General features: G+C 43.4%; 1 protein-coding gene across 2 annotated transcripts in view; it reads right to left on the bottom strand.

Annotated features, from left to right (window-relative positions):
- The window catches only part of LRRC8D (leucine rich repeat containing 8 VRAC subunit D), a 109810-nt gene extending 94134 nt beyond the window's left edge, over window positions 1-15676 (bottom strand). The window contains exon 1 of one of the 2 annotated variants that reach the window (XM_054592105.1): window positions 15571-15676. The gene's annotated coding sequence lies outside the window, so the exon portion shown is untranslated. Of the gene's footprint in view, window positions 1-14783; window positions 14901-15570 lie in introns of those variants that run through there. The other variant, XM_054592104.1, reaches the window with a different exon arrangement.
- Between the last annotated feature and the right edge of the window lie 9296 nt (window positions 15677-24972).

Below are 24972 nucleotides of genomic sequence, written 5' to 3'. Positions count from 1 at the left end.
AGTATTCACACTGTTATAATCAAATTTGCACAAAACATTAATTTGGGAGGTGTGAAAAGGGCAAATGAGGGAGAGCCAACTGACTTACCTCAATTAACAGAGGTGAGTAAAAACAAGAAATTCAGTTTCACTTTTGTGTTCCCTTTAACTTCCAGGGAGGGACTAGATGCCCAATGGGTAGAAACTGCTTCTAGACCTGAAATGCCAAGACTAAACCAAGTAAAAGAAGCAACAGCACATTGGATATGTTTAAAATTTTAGGACCTTAGGTCTGACATTCAAAAAGCACAATCCTATATTATTGCACACACACCATCAATAAAGTTCCATGGGAAATAATATTTCTTTCAACAAGACGACTTTGTTAGCAAAACTCAAAGAAATGAAGGGGCTCTGGCTGAGTTTAGAAGTCAGATGAAAAAGTCAATGGTGTGTGTATAATCTGGCCCTACTACAAATATGCCACACAGGCAGAAGGTCATGAGAATGGTTTGGGAACACATGGCAAGATAAAGAGCAGCAGAGAAGGAAGAGAGAAGAGCTAAAACTTGGACTAACGTTATTTTTTTAAGCATAAATTATAATTTCTAAATTCTTTAATGTTGAGAAATCGCTTCTCCCTTGGTAGAACTGTTGGCCTTCCCAGAAAAACATATTATATTTATAATGTCAGTAGTTGATTTAGAACAAAAAATGGCTAAACTCAGGCTGGGTCCCAGGAAATGTACAAGTGCGCATCATTTCATGCAACTCCTCAGAGACTGCGGAACTGAACTGTTCCGCCTTGTAGCCGCTGCACCCCAGGCAGCCGACTCCAGAGCTCAGGCTCTGAGAGAGGCTGTCAGTGAAGTCACCAAGGGAATCCTGCACATTCCATTTCTGCCTAAATAAACAAAAAATGAAACTTAGCACAAAGGCATAAAAATGAGAGCCATAATACATTCTGGATTAATGAATGGGAAAATTTACATGAAAATGACAATGCTCTGAAATTATTATTGATATCTATGGAGAAAAAGCAAACCATAAAACCTAAATACATCTTCCCCAAAGTTTGACTACTGGCCTCCTCCCGTGATTTAAAAATCATCCACACAATGACAAACCTGAATTAGCCTCAGTCCCAGACCCTTTGCTCCAAGATCCTAAAGTTTGTGCCCTCGTCTCAGAATTACCTGCAGGACCTTTTAAACATAGGTTTTCAGGCCCCACCCCAGACCTACAGCATTGAAATCACTGGAGTGAGGTGTTTCCAGAATCTGTACTTTTTTTTTTAAGATTCTATTTATTTATTTTTAGACAGAGGGGGATGGAAGGAGAAAGAGAAGGAGAGAAACATCAATGTGTGGTTGTCTGTCATGCTCCACCCACTGGGGACCTGGCCTGCAACCCACACATGTGTCCTGAATCAAACTGGCAACCCTTTGGTTTGCAAGCCGGCACTCAGTCCACGGAGCCACACCAGCCAGGGCCAGAATCTGCACATTGAAGAAGCCCCAGACAACTCTAAAAGTGCAATTTGGCTGAGGAATCTCCACTACATACATTCTACTCCTTTCTTCACCACCACCAGAACTACTCAAGTCAGAGACTAGAGCAAATGATTTCCCTTCACAAGAACCTTTAATGGAATAACCTTCAAAGGCAAGGCCCTCTGTAATATCTGTCCCAAACTACTTTTCTGCCCTTCTTCCCTCCCACATCCCTCAACTCTGTCCCCAAACACATTGCAAACGTCTTTTACGTCTTCACACTTTCCTGTCCTAATGCTCCCTCACCTCTCTCACCTTTCCCTACTAGCCACCATCTTTCTCATCCTTCATGGACTTGCTTGCTAAGGTTATTTTTCTTTGTCATATCTTCTCTGATCTTTCCAGTCAAAATCAATCTTTCCTTCCTTTGGGCGAATGTCCAAAAAGTTCAGCTCGTGCAGGAATTACAGTATACACTGAACACTGCTCTCAATTACACTAAGCTGTTGACACTCTATTCTTCCTGTAAACAGGGGTGTATCCTATTTACCTTTCACATTGTGCATGAGAGGCAAAGCTGGGTTCAAGGTTAAGTTCTCCCAGTTACTAGTGCCGTAACCCTTGCAAGGTTATTTGAACATATTGAGTCTCAATTTTTTAAATCTTTGAAATGGGACCAAAAAATGATACCTACCTTCATGACCAATATGAGAACACAGCACAAGAAATGTTTGGCCCAATACAGACCACCCTAACATGCACCAAAATGGTAGCTATTATTAACTTTTGTTTCCTATGCTATTCGAATGCATTGCAGACATAGTAACTGCTCAAAAATCTGCTTTCATTAAAAAGAAGAGAAGCATTTGTTTTCAAGGTAATAAGCAGTGACTTGTTAAAGCCCTTTCACTTTACTCAATTTTGTTATGAAGGGCATTTAATAATATTTCTTTTGAAAAGTCATCTCTTACTCCCCTTTCTTTCCTTCAAAAATCAATGCACAAAATTCTAAGGAACAGGCTGGGTCAGTGCCCCTCCTACTCCAGCTTGGCTTTTTGCTTTGAACTACAGTAACTGCCTGCAGCCACAGTGTCGCTGCCCAGAGAATTGCCTGCTTCACCCTTACAACAAACAGCACTTTGTAGGCAAACTGGAGGCGAGCCCAAAGTAGGAGGGGGGAAAAAACCAAGGAAAAGGAGTGTGGGCCAGAAACTGAGTCAACACCCACACTATCGTCCACATTATAATACAGGTAAGGGGAGAACAGGAAAGGAAAGAAGTTCAGATCGACGCAAACCTTCCCCAAGTCCTCCCAAGCATCCACCTCACCACGCACCCACCGAAAATGACTTCCAAGATTCCCACAGGACTTCCTGGTCCACTCACTGCCTAACACACTTGCCTACTGTAGTTAATGCAATAGTCATATAGAATAGCTTCTTATCCTCATCAAACCATTCACGCTGCCTTGATTATAACCTCCACCAGTTACAGGGGATGAAACCCAAGTCTTGAGAAACACAAGGTCACAGCAGAAGTGCCAGGACAGGAGCTGAAGCTCCAAATCCTTGGTCCCTCCCATGGCCCTATACTCATTGTGGAAAGCAATTTTAAAATCATTCTCAGCAGCTCAGCAAATTCACTAGCCGTAAAGGTAAGGTAATATAATTTTGGGGCTCTTAAAAACAATTCTGGTGCCAAGAGTGAGGGTTGCCAAAGCAACAGGACCCCAACTGCACCCCTCGGAATTTTCAGTGCAGTGTTTTAGTTCAGTGTTCCAGAAAGATGCGTTAGCTTTCTGTTCCTAGATGGAATTTTTTCCCTGACAATTTTATTTATTCATTTGGTTTGGGAAGAAGTATTAGGGAAGGGAGTATAATTTTCTTTTTTTATAAGCAAGCCCTCATCCTGAGTTTAAAACTGAGGTGTTGTGGAAAGCAAAAGAAGTTTCTAAAGCATACGGTGATACCTATTGTGAGAGTTTAAGAGGCAAGAAATCTGTCCTAAAAACCCCAGATCATGAGGCCATGACTGCTTTGGTTCACATCACAACGCTGCCACTTTTAGTTACGTGGCCTTGAGCTCCTTGGCTGCTCATGCTGATGGGAGGGAGAGGGAAAAGGAGTGCAGCTTGACTGGGGAACTCAGCCTTGGTGTCCTCTGCTACGAAATGGGCCGCTGTGAGGAGTGAATGAGCTAATACACATAAAGTGCCCCCAACAGGGCCAGGCACGCATGAATACTACCTAAGTGTTTCCTATTATCATTTCCAGAATAGATTGGTCTGTACCTGAGCTCTTTCTAAACTGTATTTTATAAGAAGGTTAAAGACATTGTAATATTTGCTAATCCATAATGCCCCAAACCAGCACAAAGATTATTTACAAGTTTCACTTCCCGATAGGATCTTCCAGGACTTCCATCTGTGGACTAGAGTCCCTAGAAGAAAAAACAGTGGAATTTGAAGAATTTTTCCTTCTTCCCAGCAACAGTTGCAAGCAAATGAGTACCCATTCGCTCAATACCACAAACCAGCTTCCGTAAGGAGAAAAAACAAAGACCCTTACTGCATTAAACTAAGGTGGGTGTACATTTTTAAAATACATTTTTTATTCTGAAAGCAACCAAAGTGTTAAAAAGTTACACCAGCTGAGAAAGACGAGGTTCAGATCGCCCAGACATGACAGTCCTAAGGCCTGGAATAAAACCTGACGAACCAAAAGGTTTCTTTCTCAGAAAATGCTGAAATTCCAGGAACAATGAGCTATACTTGGGATAATTAAGAGAAAAAATGCTTTTAAAAATCCCCTCTTGGGCTAGGAATCTAGACTCAACTAGCAATAAATATCTGCTAAGATATCACCTCTCTTTTCCAGAGAGCATGTGCATACAACAAATCATACTTCAGCGATGGAAGGATTTTCCCCAGGAGAGCAGATAAAACTGAAGACAGGGGCACTAGTAGGGTCGCACAGCAGGTCTGAGGGTGCATCCTGCACAGGAGCAGCCAGCAAGGGAGAGGTGCTAAAACTCAGCCCAAGCAGTGGGGCCTGGCGGGACAGATGCCACATGCTGCCACTAAGGGCACACAGAGGGACGGTGGGGGCTGCTTCAAGTGGCACTGAGCATACCAGGCCTCCACGAGCTGCTGAGCAAAGCCACTTGAGAGGTGGGGGCTGCTGTGCATCCTCGTGCAGACAATGTGGTGGTTTTGTGGGGGAGGGAATGTATGCACAGCAGCCCCCAATGTGGTGGTTGGGGAATGGGAGGGAATGAACGCTGGCCAATTTTCTACACTGCTAACATTTTCCAGCTTCCTTGGATCATTTCGGTATCAGCTGTTCTGCAGTCCCCTCTTCTTTTCCTTTCTGACAGAAACGCTTTTCCTTCCTTTGCATTCCAATTCTCCTTCTGCAGAAGCCACAACACGAATTAACACGCACACACTAAGAATGGCAAAATAATAGGGTTCTGCCCACCCACACAGGTTCTGCACTATTTTAAATATTTACTGGCCCACAATTTTCCCTATGTAACAACTCTTCCTTGTTCTCTCTCTCTTCCCCATTACCCCCAAATCAACTCTAAGATATAAATCTTCCTCTTCCTTAGCTTCCAGGGTAAGTGATCTCCTTCATGTCTGAGGGGCACTTTTCCTTCATTCTCCACCATTGGGCCCACCTGCCACCGTGCACTTGTATCATTTTCTGCTAGATGGTTTGTTCCCATACTCTACATATTTTTCCTGGAATCTATTACTCCTCAGGCAGGACAACCCGTTCAGTTGCATCCGCTCCAGACATAACATACCAAATTTAAAGGGCAGAAATCATTACAAGTGTGGGGCTTTCAGTTTGGGTGAGGTATGCGGGGCGGGGGGGGGGGGGGGGGGGACGACGACAAAACAATGAAATCAAGTTTTCACTTGTTTCAATTTAAACTGATTTACAAAATTGTATTATGCTTTTTGTTCAAATCCTATGTTTCCTTTTACCTGGCTGCTAAAGGGCTATTTACCCTACCCCAAGGGCCAAAGCCCACAGGCTGTATCCACTCCACAAAGCTATTTTGTTTGGTCTGCAGGAAGGACTTAAAATGTTGAGTTAGCCAATCTTTTAAAATCAGGAGATTTTTATGTTATAATCCAGATTTCTGGTTTACAGTACAAAATCAGAAGATCTGGTAAGACTAGCCCACATTCCCATATGGTAACAATTGGCTGCTGACTAGATCTGCTAAACAGACCCCCCCTTTTGACAGGACCTGCACTTTCAAGTTCATTGCAGGTCTACACCCCACCCCCCTTACTCTACCCAGAGGCTGAGTACCAGCAGCCATAAATCATCTTACATGAGGCCCACTTCAGGCACTGTTTGGTACTTGCCTGTGACCCTGAGGGATATTAGCTAATATCCAACTCTAACTTTCTCTGGTGCTTGTTAGCACAGAAATTACAGATGTAATTATAAAGTTTCTGCTTGGTCAGGTTTTTCCAGGTACAAATAACTTATAAGGAAAACAACTTAGAGCTAAAAAAAAAAAAAAAAAAAAGTTTCATTAACAAAAATATTTGAAAAATACTAAGTTCAAGAGAGGAAAAAGTGTCTCTCTCCACCTGCGTGTAAAGAAAGGGGATGCGTTTGTGCAAGCTGTGTAACACTGCAGACCACGTCCCAATTTGCACTTTATTATTGGCTAAATGTTAATATGCAATATAAAACCCATGTAGTAGAAACTGTAACATGAATTCACTCCATGGAAATGATTATAGTTGAGCATGATACACCTATACATAAAACAGACTATAAATATATGATATAGATAGATGGGCATTTATTACATCATTCTTTACTTAGAGGACATGAATGACTGGTTTTGAATCCATATATTTGGTAGAGCATTTATTCAGTAAGCATTTGGACATAACCCCTAACAACAAGCAGCTACATCTTTATATAGTTATGGACAGCAGTTATTGTAGGGTCAGGCCTAATTAGGAGGAGGGTACTTATTGTGTACTACTGGCATTCTACTACCAGTTGGTGATAAAAGATAACAGGGCTAAAGAAAACACCAATGACAAGTGATTTTAAATTACCCTCTCAATTCTATGGTGAACTTCCACTCAACTGGCTTTACCAACGGGCTGATATTTTCTAAAACCACTGTGTGCTGAAAAAACACAAGCCTGGAAGCTTTCGGACCCGGGTGATGCCCCAGCCCTGCTCTTCCCAGCTGCGTTCCTATTTCAGATCTGATCTCTAAATGAGAAGCACAAACTACCCGAGATGAGAGGTCCCTGTACACCTCAAACTCCGATTCTCCGTTTTGCTTTTTTTATTTTTTACAATTAAAATATTAATAGGTATTATAGATAAGAGAACAGACTGAAATAAGACTAGTTTCAAATCCTACCTCCACCACTTCTGTGTGATTTTTTTTTCAAATCACATCATCTCTCAAGCCTCAGTAACCTCATCTGTAAAGTGGGAATAAGCCCACCCTCCACTCAAGATAGTATTTAGTGAGAACGTATGTAAAGTCTAAGGCATAGCTTTAGATAATCAGTAAATGCCCAGTGGTTTATTAACTTTGTGTTTCCATAATTGTTCAATTACTTCTTGACCAGTTAAGTTTAGAAGAAAACTAGTTCTATCTGATGATAAATTAATTTTAAAGCTTATTCAGTTGGGGGCCACTGAATGCCTCACAGAGGTCGGTTTCCAAAGAATTTGAAGATTTGAAAATTTAGAACTGGTATGAGACCAATGGGTGAGAGAATTCTGACCGAGGGCTTTCACACCCAAGGTGATGGGCAGGGATCTGTCCCGCCTTTCCTGTGCGAGACCTGGAAAAGCAGCTTTCTGGTGGTCCTTCAGAAGGGAGTGTTGTCATCCACTTTCCTTCTTCACCCAGCATTGCAGAATTCATTGCAGTGTTGGTGATCTATCGCTGAGATTTAGCAATGGGATTTATGGGTTGCTGGGGAACTGAAGCTTCCTCTGGCAATGTTCCTAACTATTACCAGCAAGCAGAGGAGGAAAGTAAAAACATTTTAAAGAAATGAAGTGTTCATAATGGAATCTAACATTGGGCTCTGTGAGCGTTCCCCAGCAGCAGGTGTGAAGAGGAGGACACAGGCATCTTGAAAACCCCAGAGCAGTAGCAGTGCCCAGACTTTTGATTTCAGAGATCAGTAAAACTTCAAAAGGAAGACTGTCATAAAATTGTCAGGTTTTAGATGACTAATGAATGACACCAAAAAGCAAAACATCAAGACCCTTTCTTAAGAGGAAAAAAAAAAATTAACTCCTCAAAATAAGAAGGACAACCCAAGGTTTGTTTGTTTTTTTTTTTTTTTTTTAAGGCTATTTATATTGAGTAAACTTAACACTAAAATCAAACCTGAAAAGCTTGCTGTATTGTCTTGATTCCTAGTTTTGCAGAGTCTGGTGCAGCTGCCATCATGGGCCCACTCTGGAAGTGACTGCTCAAGAATGAACTGTGACTTGGCCTCATCCTGGCATCCAGTGCAGGATGCAGTGTCTCATGGAGGCGCCAAGGGCCACGCCGAGGAGCATCTTCCATCTTGGCCGTTACCTTCCAAGGATGCAGACGTTATCTTTAAAGCTCCTTCTTTGTCTTGATAACCAACTGTGGGTCTGACAGCCACAAATGTTTCAAACCTTTCTGAAGGTGTCTTCAATCAGTACCCAGCCTTTACATACAGCCGTGTAAGACGGTGGTTCTCAGTTCTGGGTGCACATCACAATCACGTGGGGGCAGGAAGGGCTCTTCTCAAACTGAAACTCCACTCCCAGGCACTCTGATTCAAAAGACATGGGCTGGGCTCATGTAACTTTATAATACAGTTGACCCTTGAACAACGCAGAGGGTAGGGGTGCCTGCCATCTCTACAATCAAAAACCCACCTATAACTTAAATTCGCCCTCCACACGTGAGGATTCCCAACTTCAGATGGAAATTATGTATTCCCCAGACTGATTATGATGCCAATCACGGTTAAGAAAAACTGGTACAGCTTTTAAATAAATTTTTAAGGTAAACCTCTTCATTCCTTCAGGTGACAAATATGAATGGAGGACCAGCCAGATGTGGGACACAAGGAAATCAATCACAGGAGAACAATGAAGATAGGAAAGCAGGCAACTGAAATACTACATTCAAGTTGGCTGGGGTTAGGTCAATAATCCAGATTTCCTCTGCCACTACCTTCATGGTTTCATGGGCTTCGATAACATCTCCTCCCAGCTGTCTTCTTTTCAGATGCTAGAAAACCTAATATTTTTATCAGAAACACAAAGGGGCAAGGCCTTGTTCTCATGGAGCCTCCTAGATTAGATCGTAGACACTGTATTATAGCAGGAATGTCTATACATTGGTCATTCCAGCTTTGGTGCTCTTTCCTGAAGTCAGGGGCCCCATGCTTTGAACAAAGCACAGTGGAAAACTCAATTGAGACTGTGTTTCCACAATCTTTTTGATGGAGCTTAGCATTTCCTGTCCTTTGTAATCGCAAGTGGGACAACACTGTGAAAGCATTTTTGAACCCTTTTCCTGGGGTCTCCCACCAAATCACCAACTTATGACAGTTCCATAATTTGCCCCTTCATACCCAACCTCATGTTTGCCCACAAAGAAACTCACCTGCAAATCTTCTGACAACTAACATGCCCTACGATGGTTTCCCTGGAGACATTCCCCATTGGTTAGATACTTCATAATTCACAAGAGCTTACTGTCATCTGTACGCCTAGAAATTCCACTGTGGGCTCCTTCTTTTGGAGCAATTATGTATATAAGACCTGAGGGACCATGCTGTTTACACACCTCTAAGCAGAAATCTTTATCCTTAGAAATCTTTATTTGTGGTCTTTAAGGCCTATGGAGTCAAATGCTTGCTCTGTCACTGTATGTGTAAACTGCAGCCAATCATATCACCTCCCTGTGCCTTGGTTTTCTCATCTATAAAATTCAAGTGTTGATTTCTGCCATCTACACACTTCTTATCTTTCTATTCAAAACGACACACTGCACCCTAAATTGAAAGGTGAATTCAACTTTGATACAACCTTTGAAAGAATAAAAGAACAATAGCTAAAGGCTTTCAAATATTTTTTCCCTCAAAAATCTTATATATCCATAAAACATCCCTTCTTCTCATAGTAATACCCTTCTTTGCCAGAGGATATAGACAGGTTGCAGGTGTAGACCGGTACAGAAGTGAGAGTAGGACGACTGTACCATCTGGACGGACAACACAGCAGCAAGGGATCGGGGCACAATAAACACTCCTAACAAACAGGCAGTACATGTTGGCTCTGAGATCTGGAATTTTGCTCTAGCACTCTCAGCACTGTTAGATGGTTGCCACTCGAAGCAAGTAGTTTATTTAAATTTAGTTTGTTGGAAAAATCTAGAACATTTGGAGAACTTGGCACCGAGTCACCTGTCTGTCCTGTCTGCTTTAAAAGACATCTGAGAATGGTAATTTCCTAATGTCTTCTCAATGAAATCTGGTAAGAAATCACACCAATGACAAGCTAAAGCCTTTCTCTGGGAAAATAACTTGTTTCTAAGCCCCTATCCTCTCTCCTCCTTCAAATGTAAAGCTGTCACTAATTAAGGATTTGGGGCATACAAGCAAAAAGGGAGAAAAAGAAAAAAAAAGCTTAGCCTGAGTGGGAACCAAATTTATGTGTTTTTTTGCCAGTACCAGTTATCCTGTTTACCTCTTCACAAATTTCAAGCAATTCTGATCATACACGCTTCAGACTGGCACAGAACATTGAAAATTCTCTGCTAGATGTCTTAAGAGAATTACAAGACCCCAAAGGATGGAGTACAGATTTTAGAAACTTGCAACAGACTCAAATAATTTCAAAAGGGCACCTCAGGTGCAAACATTAGCAAGAACTAAATGCAGTGCAGCTTGGCCATGAACACAGATTTGTCAGAAGCCCCTGAACTAAGGACGACCCAACCCCTGGAATTCACTTCTATCACTCAGCACTCCAGCTCTCAAATAGCACCAGCAGTGCCAAACTCCTAGGCTTCATATTAATTGTAGTATTGTAATGGAGTATTAATATTAGTGACAATAAAGCTTTGGGCAAAGTCATCCTCCACTCCTTTTTCACGTGATGAGAAGACAGAATCAAAATCTTACAATCTCAAAAGGCCTGAAAACGGAATCACAATAAACAGGATATAGCACTGAACAGGGACAAAAACAAACCAACCAAGAGACTGCCACTCAACTTCACACACAAAAATCTGCCCAGTGAATAGGATAGAGCAACTCATTCAACAATTATCTGGGAGTTTTGAGTATCCAGAATGTATACATGAGTCTGTAATACACACTGCTGGGGGTTTTTAAAAAAAGATTTTTTTTAGGGTAGTATTGTCAGCTTAAGCTGCAGTAAGTAGATGCTTATGCTTTGGTGTCAGGAAAGAGCTATATAACTGTACTCTTGGCTGACTAGATGACATCTCAACTGCTCAATTCCAGACACCCCTTAATCTCCAGGAGATGCTGAAAGACTGAGAAGACACCTAGAAACCACGTCCCATGCAGGACTGTGAAAAGAATTGGGACTATTTTGCACTGAGAAAAGTTCACTGGGTAGACCTCATACTGTTTTTATGCACTGACGGGACTGCCCTGTGGAAGTGGGTAGTTCCAGAGGAACAGACTCAGTGGCGTGGAATGAACTTTCAAGGAGGCAATCTTCAGCTCAAATCGTTATCATACACACAGTCCAAAGATATAATGGCATGCCTTCCAAAGTAGAGCAGGTCCTCGAATAACGTCGTTTTATTCAAAGTTTTTTCACTGTAACACTGATGAGGGGCTGTAGGAACTTAAAACTCATGTTTTCAATTAACCTACAGTAAAAAACAACCTTCATTATACAACTGTTTCACTTAAAGTGGCAGAACCTATGGAAGATATTAAGTGAGGACACTTAACAGAATTCCCTATTCCTTGGGGAGTTTAAACAAAGGCTGCCTGCCAAGTGTTCCAATGTACTCAAGTTTAGACTAGGACCTCTCTAAAATTCCAGTTCCCCATTTACCCAATATTATACTGCCCTGCTAGCTCATCTGCTGTGATCTCAAAAATGCTCTTTTCTTGTTGGGATTTGCCTAGATCCTAGTCACATCAGGCCTGAGCACAGCAAGTCTCCTAGATTGGCTTCCAAACCTCAATGTGTTTCCCCACATGTCAAGAACCATCTTCCTTCAAGGCCCATTCTGAGATGTTACTTTACTTCACAGTGACCTTTATGTACACTGACTTGAGCAGTGTTTCTCAACCCTGGAACTCTGGCATTTTAGACAGCCTAATTCTTTGTTGGGGGCAACACGCTGGGCATTACAGGATGTTTAGCAGGATTCCTGGCCTCTACCCACTAGATGTCAGTAGCACCTGCCTCCCAACTCTGACAAGCAAAAATGTCTCCAGACATTGTCAAATGTCTGCTGGGAGACAAAACCACACCCTGCTGAGAACCACTCTTCTTGAGGCAAATGATTAACACCACTGTCTTACGGTTCAAGTTCTCCACTAACCAGATTCTCTCTACCTTCCTTCATCAGTCATGTTCTCTGCTCCAGCCAGGCAAACCTATTTACTATTTTCGACCTATGACAGACCTCAAAGCTTCCCACAATGTGCGTTCCTTCCTGCTTCTCCAACATGCACAGCAATTCCATCTGGCTCCAAACACCATTTCCACTTCAGAATTCCTAGACTTCCTAGACAAATGCAATTGTTCCTTTCTGGTGCACCTGTCTTATCTATCCTCTATTAGTTCAAGAATCCTCGCTTCCTTTTTAAGGCATCATAGCACCCATTCTGGTTCTCTGCTTACTGCTGGTAATAACTACTGACTGCTATTTCTTAGGATGTCAAATAGCAGCTCCAATTATACATGAAAAATATGTGAAATCCCTTACCAATTACCATTTTAAGGACATATGTGATCATGAGTACACAATTTTGACAAAACTTTGCTTTTTCATAGCCAGTCCCAAATAGCCTACAGTACTGAGACTTAACCAAGTCTAATCTCCAAAATACAGCTATGAAAACAAGTTACCTAGTGAGGTATGACAAACACATCAAAATTTTCTAAAATTAATAAAAAAGCTCTGCACAATATAAAAGTTAAGAAAAAAAGGCCAAGTTTTGACCAAGGGTGGGGGGGGGGGTGTGTGTGAATTCTGTAAACCTTGGCAAGGAGAAAAAGATACAAATATGGCTCAATATTTTTAATGTTTCATCATACACTCCTCAACATTGAAACAGGACACACTGGGGGACAGGGTCACCTAAGGACAGTTTCCTCTCCAACCTCCTAAGGTGTTAAGTTTTAATTGACAAAGTGTACACACACACACACACACACACACACACACACACACACAAACACTCTCTCTCTTCAATACAAAGGAGACAAAAATAAGAGAAAATGTTCAAATACAGAACTAAATCATGCCATTTCAAGATTTTGACTTTTTTTCCCCAGCTTCATGGACTAATTATTTTATGGGAGGCTCCTATTTAACCTAGAGAAACCAAATACTCCAAATCAACTTTTGCCAAATTCATATTTTAGCTGCCTAATTTTCATCTCAGAATCTTTCGCATATTGCTCTGGCATTTTTAATGGAAACAGGAGAGGCAACAACTCTAATCCTGTCCTAGCTGATGGGTAGGTGTTCAGTCAAGATTTATACACTATGAACAAATGCTTTATGAAGACCTCATTAACTAGTTATGGTCCAGAATTCTTCCCACAGGTCTGTAAGAAGCAGAGGCCCCAGGAGCTTTGGCGGGGAAGGTCTGAATCACTGTCATTCTTGGCACTTGGAAGTGCCCTTTGGTTGTTTATGAGGTAAATAGCGCTCACCATGACTGCAACCAGGAATTCCCAACTGGTCCCAGGCTCTTCCAACGACAAGCACTGAACACATAATAGGTGGTCAGTAAATGCTTCCTGAATGGTATTTTATTATCAAAGCTACTAGGGGAAGTTTCCAGAGATCAGCTCTTTATTACTATATCTCTTTCAAAATATGCCCTAATAGCTTTCTTTGCCCAACAAAAAAACAGTTTTCAAAGTCAAGGAGGAAAGGAAGAAAAATCTGCAAAGCTGAAGGAGCCATGTATGAACCCAAGTGGTGCAAGTGGCTAGCGCACGGCCGGCTAGGGCTCCCCAGTACCTATTCACCAGCTCTCTGCCTACCTCCTCGATTATCTCCCTCTCTCACCTTTGTGCTTTCTCTTTCCGAAACCCCCCCACCCCCGTCCCCTCCTTCGGCCACAAACCCCAACTGTGTGCCGAATGGGACCCCACACCCCCCATTCCCTCTCCACCAGGGACCTACCTCTCCTCCCCTCGACCTGTAGCAGCTTTTCTTCACTGTGATTGGCTTTTTAAGAAACCAAAACCTTATTTCTTCATCCGTAAGAGATACCCCAAATAAAGGACCCCTAAAAGAGGAAGGCCCCTATCAACCCTCCAGTAAGCGAAGGTGACAGTTCGCTGGGCAACCATTGCCCAGTCCTATCCTTTCCAAACCCCTGGACAAGATTCGAGCAGAAGTCCCGCTCCCAAGTGCCCACGCTTCTAAACAAGCTAGAAGCGGATTATACCGGTACCCAACCCGGAGATGGCCCGCGGCGGGTTGGGTGCACCTGCACGCCCCCAGTTCCCTCCTCCCGGCGCTGGGGGCGGGGCGCGGCCCTCGCTTTCACGTTCAGCTCACCCAGCGCGGGAAGGAGACCACGGGGAAGCGTTTCTGGAGAAGTTAAGGGCTCACCTTCTGGGCACCAGGCCAGCAAGGGCAGACACCAAACGCCCACCTCCGGGAGGAACCAGAGGAGCCGCACCCTGGTCTCTCCGCCCTTCCGACTGGGCGGAGGGAGGCGAGGGAAGGGAGCGCGCGCGCGAGGGGGAGCCGGAGGGAATCGGCACGGCCTCTCCTCCCGCAGGGCCCACCGCCTGCGGCCCAGGCGCCCGGGGCGCCCTCCACTCAAATAGCCCAGAGCAGAAGAATCTTCCGGGCCCAAGGGGTCATTGGCGGGAGCAATGCACTGCCCCGCTCACCATCCGCGACGCCCCTTTCCGCCCCTTGGCGGCGAGTTCGCGGCCACAGCCTCCGCTCGGGCCCCGGCGTCGCAGGGTAGGACGCCTGCGTGGCGCCGGCGCGCTCCGACTCAGGCGCGGCTCCCACCTGCGTAGCGCCGGCCCCTGCCCCGGAGAGGTGCGCACCCACCTTGGGGGGCAGCCCAGGCAGCTCGGCCGCCGAGCCACGGCTTATGCTGAGGCGGGAGGTGGCGGCATCACCTGCGGCGGGCGGCGGCTGCACCCGAACGCAGCGGGGCGGCGAAGGCGCGCGGCGCCCTGGACCCTGCTCCCGCGGCCCCGCCCGCGGCGGCCACTTAGAAGCGCGGCGGAGGAGCCCGGGCACCACGGGCGGCGGCAGCGGCGGCGACCGGAGCAGCAGCACATGACTCTGTAACGGGGGGAATTAGACAAAGCGTAACATGGACTCCGGGTCCGTGCAGGCGCTGCTGCTCCGGGACCAACCGCGGCCGGCGAGCTCCGCGACTGGCTCGGCCGCAGCCAATGGGGCGGGCCCGGGCCTCCATGTGATTGCGAGCGCTTTCTTCTGGTTGCTCCGCCGCGCCTGCGGAGGGTCTGGGTGCTTCCGCAGCCCAGCGGGCCGGCTGACCAGGGCTGGGTGTGTGTCGAGTTAGGGTGCCCCGGATCTGCGACTGGCGACCAGAGGCTGCCAGACACCGAGCAGGTGCAGGGGGCGGGGAAGAGAGGCAGCCTTGATCGTTGTCGCCGAAATGCTGTCGAACTCCCACCTGGGCAGGACATAGTGCCAGACAGCCGCTGTCGTCAAGGGGGAGCGAGAAAAGGTCAGGAACCTTCGCTCTTCGTAGGACTGTTTACTAAAACTCATATTAAGGCATGGGGAGAAGTAGAATGAAATAGGGGAAATTTGCGTAAAAGTCATGTAAGCGGCTTCCAACACTAAGGAGAAAAGTACTTACCTAGGATTTGGGGCACAGGAATAGCTTCCCAACCTCATTGTTCTGTCTCTGCTATTAAAGACGTATTGGAGGGTCAGCTCTTCTTGTAATCTGAGTCTACTTTTTTGCCAAAAATGCCTTGCGTCTGAAGGAGGCGGATGAAAAGAGGCTGGCCTTTGCTAAGAGGTGTTTTCCAACCTGATAGTTTTTCCCTCTTGTTTTTGTTGTAGGATCAAAGTACGCATATCTGCGGTCTTTTTCATGGTTGGGGAGGAGCAGGAGTCAGGAAATAAAGTAAGGAGGGATGTTGGGAATTTTTGGTTTTTAACAAGACAAATGGTTCCAGCCCAATACTTCGGTATCTCCTTGTACCTGAATCTACCCATTTCTGTGAACAATGGGCGGTCTTACCTCTCCTACCAAATTCTCTCCGTGTCAGTAGTGTTCAGTCAACTCAGCACCTAAAATGTTCTTCGTAAACATGCTGCACGAAGTGTTAACGTGTCCTCGGGAAGGTGTGGGTTCAGATACAGTGAAGCATTAAAAGAGTGGTGTTCTAGGGATTCAGGAAGTGCTTCAGAGAGAAGGGGGGATAGAACTGACCCTCGGATGGTGAGCACTTGTTCCTCAGGCCCTGGAAGTAAAGAAGAGCAGCACTGACAGGGAGGAGTCTGAGCAGAGGGGTCCACAGCACACTCAAGGGACTCCTGGACTAGCTACAAGATGACCTCAGGTTTTGAGCCCTCCTGTCCTCTTGCTTTCTCACTTTCCTTGCCCCTCATGCCAGCATCCTCTCTATTCCACACACCCAGCAAAGAGGAGGTGTGTGGGCAGGCAGGTGCTGTGTGTCAGGTGATCTAATCACGGTACCACATTTGAGGAACTGAGGGGTTAGAGCAGTTTTCAAAATGTCATCTAACCGTGTGACATTTGAGTTAAAACATTTTACTTTTATAATTAAATTAGAGTGTTTGCTGTTTGCAAAAACACTGTTCCATGTTTTGATCTTCCCTGGGTTTTAAACTAGGGTTCTGGATTTGAGAGAAATGTGTTTTCAAGATAGGTATAAAAAGAAAAAGTAACACCCGAGAAACAGTCAAATGTGGAGAAACAGGCATTCTCATATGCTATGAATGTGAGTATCAAGTGGATAAATTCCTTTGGAGGACAATTTGGCAATTTTTGAGAAAATAAACGTGTGTTCTTTGACCAGGCAATTCTGCATCTAGGAATATATACTTTGAACATATTTATGCCAAGTTTATGTATTTCAGAAATACACCTGCGTACAAAAATATATATATATATATCTAGGTATGTTTATTGTAGCATTGTTTATAATAGTTGAAACACATAACTGTGTAAAAGTCAAATAAAACCCCAGGTGGGAAACTAGTTAAGCAAATTATGCTGGATGTGTAGAAGAAAACCTTAAGAAGCTATTAATAAAAATAAGATAGATCTATTTGTGCTAACACAGAAAAATATCTAAAATCTAAAAGTGGAAGAAAGCAAGTTGCAGAGCAATATGAGTAGTATGATTCCATTTTTATTTGTATCTCTTGTCTTTATATCCTTGTTACTAGACGTATGCTTAGCAGAAATCTGGAAGCATACATAACAAGCAGTTAACGGTGGTTATGTGTGGATGTAGCATTACCACATCTTGGCTGTTCACTTTTTGTTGAAAATTTTGTATGCTTAAATTGTTATTATGTTGAGCACGTATTACTTTGATAGTAGAGAAGATAATTTTAAAAGGTTTTTTTTAAGATAAAATTGGTAAGAGCTCTACCAATGACAAGTAATGAAAGATCATTCTGATGGTCTAGGATGTAAAAAGCTGTCAGCTTCCCCTTTTCTTCCCATTTGGGAAAACACATGAGAAGAAAGCAGCAAAGGACAATAACTGATTTGGCATTGGGCTGAAAGCTAAGAAATATGGTAGAAAAAGACTGAGGCTACACTAGACATGCCTACAGAAATGAGGTGGAAAGAACACAGTAAGGTGTCAAGGAAGTTCTATTCAACACAACTTTACTAAGCACTTACTGTGCTTTGCTGAGTTGTTGTGTTTAGGAATGGCAACTGTTCCAGCACATGGTAAACCTGTATCACACTAACAATAAAATAGTTACTGTGCTTATGATGGGCCAGGCACGTCTCCAAATACTTTACATATATTCATGTTTAGTCCTCATAACAGCCCTATGAGATGGATACTATCACCATCCTCGTTTTTATTTTTTTATTATTTTTTTTAGACAGGAAGCAAAGGCCTGGAAAGGTTACATAAGTAGCTCAAGATTTCCTGGCCTTTAAGTGGAAGACCTAGACTTTTAAGTCTGGCAGCCTGGCTCTAGAGATCCAAGCACTTAAAATTCTGTCTAAAAGGATAAAGTCAGATAAAGACCATTATGTGTGCATCTCTTTTTTTACCAAGAATTGTAATTCTAAGTTGATGTGCATATTTAAACTAGAGCATGTGGCATGCCCTAAGGCTCTCAATGATACATATTGAATGAATGAATGAATGAATGAATGAATGAATGAATGAATGAATGAATGACTTTTCTATTAGAGAAGAATCTGAGCCCCTTGGAGTGATTTTGCATTCTTCCTTTTTTCATCACCTAGTAGCGTGTCCAACATGTGGTAAGCAATATGAATTTCAATAATCTGTAAACGTTGAAAAATTGTAACGAAATCAAACTTTATAAATTGATCCCAAGTACAGTGGCATAGCTTACGAATAATATCATGATGAATTTCTTGTGAAGAAGAGCCCTGGGTGACAGGGCTAAATTTGGACACACCTGCATAACCATTCATACATAAATATAGAATATTATTTGCATGGAAAGTGGCAGTAATGCTGAAGAGATGCAGAATTTCAAATTTTTGGAACCTCTCTCTCTGTCACCTCTGTTGGTTTCTTAAGTGGAAGTAGTAATAGACATCTCCAGTTATTGTGAGGCCAAGGATTAAATGACATGGAAATCGCTTAACCAAGTGCCTAGAGCCATAGGTATTGCTCAGTAAATGTTACCTGTTATAAATGTGTCCTGATTTCTTAATGTAGTATGACGATACATACCACAGATAGCCTAATTTACAACAGCTGGGAGCTTATATACATAACATGCGTTGAAATGATTTAGTAGGGGCTCAGCCTCAGCAAATGGTAAAAGTAGTCTTCTGCCTTCTCTTCCCTTCCAAGACAGTACACTCACTCCCTTCAAGCAGCTCATCCAGTCATGGAGCTTTGAATTCTCTATGCCAACAATTCCACATTTATATCTCCAGCATAGCTCTCTCCTGAGCTCTAATTTGCATTTCTAACTACTTCCTTGGTTTCCCCACTAAGACATCTAATACATGTCTCATACTTAACAAGTTCAAAACTCCTGATTTCTTCTATTGTACTACCTCCCACTTTCCTCTTTCTATTTCTTTAGATGGGTTAAAACCATTTCACTTCGTAGACTTAAACCCCCAGCCTTGGTGGTAGGAAGCAAATTCTCTCCTTCATAGCTGAGGAAATTGAAATGCTGGTGACTTGGTTAGAAATGAGCAGGTGGAGGGAGGAGAACAGGGTGGAGGAAATGAAACTGGGTGAAGTGCGTGGGTAACTCTCTGTAAGTACTGAGGTAACAGGGTCCAAAGAGGAAGGGAAATTGCCAGACTGCTATAGTTAGAAGTAATATGATGAAATTGAAACCAGAAAAACTAAGAGCACATGTTTTAATCAACCACAATGACGAGAACGAAGTGGACTTAGACCTAAAATGGATTCATAGAGTGAAAAAAATTAGGATTGGCTCTCCAAGTAAGCCAGTGCTTTTTTAAAAGGGAAAAAAAAAAGATTTTATTTGTTTTTAGAGAGAGGGGAAGGGAGGGAGAAAGTGAGGGAGAGAAACATCAACGTGCAGGAGAAACATCCATCAGTTGCCTTTGCCTCTTGCACACCTCTAACCAGGGACCTAACTCACAACCCAGGTCATGTGCCCTGGCCTGGAATTGAACTGATGACCTTTCATTTTGCAGGATGGTGCTCAGCCCACTGAGCCACACCAGCCAGGCCAGCCTATGCTTCTTAATTGATAGCCTGGAACTAATTGTTTCCTTTACTTGGGAAGTTTATTTTTAAAAACCTAAAGAACGCTGGCTAGTGTGGGTCAGTTGGTTAGGCATTGTCCTGCAAACCAAAAGGTCATGGGTTCGATTCCCAATCAGGGCACATGCCTGGGTTGCGCATTCAGTCCCCAGTTCAGACATGTGCAGGAAGCAGCTTATCAATGTTTATCTCTCACATCAATGTTTCTCTCCCTCTCTTTCTCCCTCCCTTCCCTTCTCTGGAATAAAAGAAAAAAAAATTAAGCATGAAGAAATTACATTTAACCACTTGAGATACTGTACTCATATCCTCTGCCTTCCTCACTGCTATTACTAGGGATGAACTAGCCATGCTTTTATGGAAAGCCAGTCTTTTCACCCTTGCACTGATCTCATCCAATTTCAAATGATAACTCCCAGCAATTGTCTCCTGACTCCTATATCATTGATTTTTGACTCTACTGGATGATTGCCATCACCATTTTTTTAAAAATGTTGTTTCTCCCATTTTAAGGAATCAAGTGTCTCTTGACCTTGTTTCCTCACTCCACTTCTCTCCTTTGCATCTAAACATCTTAGGAGAACTGTTTATACTCATGTTTTTCTTCAGCTCACTCCCATGAGGATTTTACTCCCACTGCAACATTGAAACTGAGTTTGCTGAGGTAACTGACAGCTTCCACTTTGCTAAGTACAGTGATCAATTCTTGGTTCCTAAATGACCTCTCAGGTGCATTGGACACCATTGACTAGTCCCTCTCCTTTGGTAAACTGCCTTCTCTTGCCTTCCAAGACACCTCACTCACTGCCTTCCAGGAGCTCATCCAGTCATGTAGCTTTGAATTCTCTCTCTACACCAGCAACTCCACATATCTCCAGCATAGTTCTCTCTCCTGAGCTCCAATTTGCATTTCTAACAGCTTACTTGCTCTTCCTACTTAGACATCTAATAGATATCTCAAACTTAAGTCCAAAACAAAAACTCCTACCCCTCCCCCCCGCCTCCCCCGTGAAACCTGTACAACCCACATGGCTGTTCCCCTTCTCAGTAAACAGAATCCCATCCTTTCATTTGCTTGGATTAAAAGCCTCGACTCTGCTCTTTCTCTCGCAATATACATTGAAACTGTCAAGAAATCCTACCTTCTAAATATCTACCTCTATCACTGTACCTTGGCTCCATCCACCAACATCTATCTCCTGGACTAATTCATTAACCACTTAACTAGCCCAGGTGCTTTCATTCCTGCTTCATCCCTCCACACAGTCAATTCTCAACGCAGCCAAAATGATTCTTTAAACGTGTAAATCTAATCAGCTCATTGCTTTCCCCAAACCCTGTGATGGCTCCCCATTTTACTCAGAGTACAGCCAAAGTCCCTAAGGTGGTTTGCTAGCTTGTTACATGATTTGCACCACCCACCCATAAATGTCACTTGCTGGGGAAGTATCCCCTGACAACCATAACTAAAACTGAAACACCCTGACTACTCCCATTCTTCTGACCTTGCTTTATTATTTTCCTTTGAGCACTCATCTTTTACTTACTCAAGGTATTGTTTTGTTTTATATCTCTCTCTCTCTCTCTCCTAGAATATAAGTCCTTTACAGACAAGAGATTTTACCTGACTTGCTCACTGATGTATCCTATGTTTTTAGAATAGTGTCTAGTACATAGTAAGTACTCGGTAATTATGTTTTAATGAATGAATTTATTCCAGATATCTAATCAATATAAACTCAGGAAAATATTTTCCAGAAAGAGATTTTTTTTTTATGTCATGATGTTCTCTAAGTATGTGTTAATTGAGAAAAGGCATTCATATTCAGAGCCTCCAAATCAGTCTTTTTACTAGAACAGCACCTAGTAGTTTATGTGGCAGAATAAGAAACTTAGTGGAAAATACTACCTTTTTGCTACTCCACTGACAAATAAGGAAAGGAAAATAATATGAGTTAAAAAATAAAATTGCAAAATAATAATTCTAAAGTCCTAAATTTTATTCTTATTGATGAAAAATATTTAAGCAAAGTAACAATAAAATAATAAGTTGGAGCAGATTAAACATTCACCTCCTCAAAACATTACTTTGAAACTGTCATATAGTAAAATTATGATGTATTCTAATCTGTCTGAAAGAAAAGGCTTAAGTGAAATGAAAGACCATAGCTGTGGCATGAAATAGCAAGTGGGAATTTTAATTACAGTTTTGCAAATGTAAAGTTGAAATGACACAAAAATCCTGAGAAAAAGCACCATAAAGTGAATTAGGCAATACTTTAAAAAACGCAAAACAAAACCAGTCCCCAAAGCAAACTGATTTGTATGGTCATTTGGAAAGAGGAAGGAAGAGGAATTGCTCTTTCCAAATAGTGAGATGAACATTTAGAAATCCACAGGGAACTCGCTCGGGATGCCTCCTCAGAGGCCTGGTCTGTGGGAAGAGAAGATGAGCACAGCCAGGAGCCTTCACTGTCAAGATGAGGCTGAGCAGTGCCCAAGCTGCAGGGAGGAATGCGAAGGCAGGAAGAGAGAAGCCAGCCTGCGGGGTTGTCTTACTCATGGGTGACATTCTAGCATTCTGGGTTTGAAAGATTATTGTGTCTGAGTGTTGTCTGCAACTTCTGACAGCTCTTCCAAACCGTGTGTCCCGGGGATGAATTGACAATAAGTTTAGGCTGAGAGATTGTAATCATGGGACCGCAAGTGAGCGTTGTCTTAATGCGAGCCGCTCTTTGGACAAGGCAGAAGCGTAAGAGGAGGCAGCAGTCCCATCTCCCATTCCTGATCATTCTGGAAGTCAGTGCCCTTGCTCGGCCCAGGCAGAAACCCTGAACCTAAGGGGAACTAAGTCCATGAGTCTGAATTTAAATCTAAATCTGAATACATGAAGACTAGGTGACCAGGTACCTTTCCTTCCTGAGATTCTGTGATATCCCCTAGAAGTTTATCTCCAGCACACTGATAGATAGTTCCTCCTGCCACCTTCATCATTAATGTTTGCCTCATCTCCTAAAATCTCTACTCTTTTCTCTCTTTCTAGTGGAGTGTAAGAGTTTTGTGAGCTTACTATTTTTGTCTCCCTTCTCTTTTATGTGATGCCTGGGTAATGATCTGTAGACCCAAAACCTACATGGGTTTTAACTGCAGAGGGTTTTGTGTTAAAAAAATAAAAATAAAAAAATTCTGTCCTCATAGTAGCTGTGATATTGTTCCCAATATCTGCTGTTCTTCTCCGTGTGAGAATTACACTTTTCCAATCAACGACCTTATCTGTATGACTTGCTTTGGCCAACGAAATATAATTGACATGTTTCACTTCTAAGGACAAGCCTTAAAAGCTATGGTGGGTTCTCATCATCTATCTTTTCTCTCTTCCTGGAAAACGGTAATGTGCCAGATTGGGGCAGCTCTTTTGGTCTGGACCTCAGAATGACGAAAATGTGGAACGGGGTGTCAACCAGCAGGACAGGTGAGCCAAGGGCAATGGGAACTTATAGAGGAGACGCCCATCTCCTGTTCTTCTGAGATGACATGTACCATGAGCAAGAAATCAGCCTTTGCTGTTAAGTTTGAAGATGTTTATCACAGTGTGACCCTGAGAAGGCTGACCCGTACAGCCTCCATAAACAGTCTGTGATTCCTTGACCCCACACTGTGTTCCTTTCCCGGGGCTCTGTCCTGGGATATACGCTGCCCACAGCTTTTCTCACTGAATTAGAGCCACTTAACTTGGATCTGTCATTTTGTTTGGTATCAATTCAGTCCCAAAAGATGAGGTCACATTAGAGATCACTGGCTCTACCCAAGTTCTTTAGGGTAGGGCAAAGGAAATGAACAAGCTTGTAGATTTTCTGCTAGTACACACAATAGGATGATTGTATAACCTGAACCTTATAGCTGGTGCACTATTCAAACACAGCAGTGCCCATAAATGCCTAGCTATCCAAGGTTATAGATGAGGTTGCAAATCAGAACCAACAACTTCTTTCTTAGAGATGTATAAATACAGTGAGCAGTGATTTGCTCAAAATCGTGTGATTTCTATGACTTCTTAAACTCTAGCTGCCGACTTGGTGGCCATTTTGAGTACTGTGATGTCCTTAATTTGGATAGTCGCATTGGCAGTGGCTGGACTGAAATGTGACCTGGCACCAAGAAGAAACCCCCAGAAGGCTGATCCAAAGGTCACTATTTCATGAAGAAACTGCCCATCTTTTGTATTCTCACTGCCTGCCAACCTGCCCTATGCACCCTACTGAATCTGACTCAGTCGTTAAGACTTGCCTTTACAACTTTTTAGGGCAGCTGTATAGATGGCACAAAATGCCAGAGTGATATCATTTAGGCTTTCAGTGCCAGGGACCTGGCTAAACCCTAGGGTAACTGTCTCCTGAGTGCTCTAGGGCTAGGTGCCCTAAGGAGGCAAGTGGACATTCAGAAGTTTCCAGAGGCAAATTAGGATCAGAAGCCACGGGAAACAGAATTGGACGTCAGAAAGCCAACAATGGCATGAAGCTGTAGATAGGAGGCGGAGTCATTGAAGAAAAGGATAAAAGAATGGTGAGAGCAAGTGTGAAGTGGGTGAGACGTAGCAGTTGAGACACCAGGTCTGGAAACACTGGCAATGCGGCAGATCGAGTCTGTGTGCGGAGCCTAGAGGTATGGCAGCCCCTCCAGGGGTCTTTCACAACTACTTCGGTGGTTCTCGCTGAAAACCCTCTGGGGGCAGCAGAAGGGTGAACACCAGGCCACTGCGCCAAACCCTCCGGATCTGCCCTCTCTCATGAGAGAGGGTTCTGAAGTCATGCCAAGAAGCCACCTGCTGGGTGTCCATCAAGCAAGCACAGCCAGGAAGGAGAGATGTCACAGGCTGGGAGTGGAGGAGGGGGTGGGGCTGGAGGAGCAGAGAACCAGAGGACAAAAGCAGGAAGGTGTATGGGTCTGGGGAGATGAGAGGGGGTGGGATGTTCAGGGAACAAGCAAAGTAGAACAAAGTGCGGGTGCAGAGTGGGGTCAGGAGCCACTCAGAAAAGGGGTATTAACAGCTATTTGACTTTTAAAGATTATTTAGGATAATTCTCTTGTTTTCAGGGATGGGCAGAACTCACAAAGAGCCAAGCTCTGACACCCACCTCCTACTACTATGAACCATTAACTATAAGATGTGGATGTATTGTTTGTGTTTCCCCTACTATTTCATCTGTGTTTCTTTTGACTGTCCCGGCTGGGTTCTAGACTCTGCCTCAGCTTTCTTCAGTCTCTCCCATTGCCTGTGCAGTGATGTGCCAGTGGTTATTAATTGA

The sequence above is a fragment of the Pteronotus mesoamericanus genome, unplaced genomic scaffold (assembly GCF_021234165.1).
Source record: "Pteronotus mesoamericanus isolate MK-2021 breed Mesoamerican mustached bat unplaced genomic scaffold, CSHL_Meso_final scaffold_31, whole genome shotgun sequence".
Classification (NCBI taxonomy): Eukaryota; Metazoa; Chordata; class Mammalia; order Chiroptera; family Mormoopidae; genus Pteronotus; species Pteronotus mesoamericanus.
Note: the sequence above shows the minus strand (reverse complement) of the source record. Positions and strands in the feature narration are given on the sequence as shown.